We start from the raw sequence: 973 nt of genomic DNA on the forward strand, positions 1-973 counted from the left end.
CGCATCATAAATAGAACGAGACATCAGTTTACTGCATCCAGTGTAGACAACATCACTGATTATAATTGGTTCTATTGTACACCGGACGCGAGCGGCGCGGCGCGACAAAATAAAATAGAATTCTATTGTATTTTGTCGTGCCGCGCGATGTGATTTGACAGATGTGATAAGCATGAGTTCTGGGGCGCAGCGCGGCCGGTATAAACATCAGCATTGACTGAGTGGTCAGCTCTGGTGGCCGTAACACAGGCTTTAAAGGGTTAGTTCACCCAAAAATGAAAATTAGGCTGTGTTTTACCCTAGGCTAACTTGACTAACCAGCGGACTGATTTCGTTCACAGCATCTATGTTGTTTTGGTCGTTCTGAAATGCCTGAGGAAAGTCTGTCATCAAAGTATTTCTGTATAATTACTGTCTTACATGACTGCATTCCCAAACGTACATATTTCTATACTATGTATTGATGCATATAAATTGAAATGATAAAATATTATTATTCCTTGTTAATTTAATGAAATGTGAAAAAATGCCGTAATTATATTTTACGGCTTAAAGGGTTAGTTCACCCAAAAATGAAATTAGACTGTGTGATAGTTATATTAAAAATTGTCCTGGCTATTGCAAGCTCTATCATTGCAGTCAGCGAGTGTTGCAGTGCTTCAATCCCAAAGAAGTGAAATCCATAAAAAAAAAAGTGTCTCACACGGTTCCGGGGGTGAACAAAGGCCTCCTGTAGCGAATCAATGCGTTTTTGTAAGAAAAATATCCATATTCAAAACGTAATAATCACTTTAATCTAGCTTGCGCCAACAGTTGTACACGGAAGCACGGAAGTTCCGGGCTGATGACGTATGAGGTCAGCGTTGCGCATGTGCCGGTGAGTCTCGTGAAAATTAACATTTGTTTACAGGATCAAAGGAAGCAAAGTTTCCTTACTTTAGCAAAGGAAAACCAGTCTCCTCTTGGCTTATAA

General features: G+C 39.9%; 1 protein-coding gene across 4 annotated transcripts in view; it reads left to right on the forward strand.

The window, feature by feature from the left end:
* Positions 1-973, forward strand: part of cadps2 (Ca++-dependent secretion activator 2) — a 189,061-nt gene that overhangs the window by 33,440 nt on the left and 154,648 nt on the right. The gene's annotated exons all lie outside the window — the stretch shown is intronic.

The sequence above is a fragment of the Sinocyclocheilus anshuiensis genome, unplaced genomic scaffold (assembly GCF_001515605.1).
Source record: "Sinocyclocheilus anshuiensis isolate Anshui unplaced genomic scaffold, SAMN03320099.WGS_v1.1 scaffold1054, whole genome shotgun sequence".
NCBI lineage: Eukaryota > Metazoa > Chordata > Actinopteri > Cypriniformes > Cyprinidae > Sinocyclocheilus > Sinocyclocheilus anshuiensis.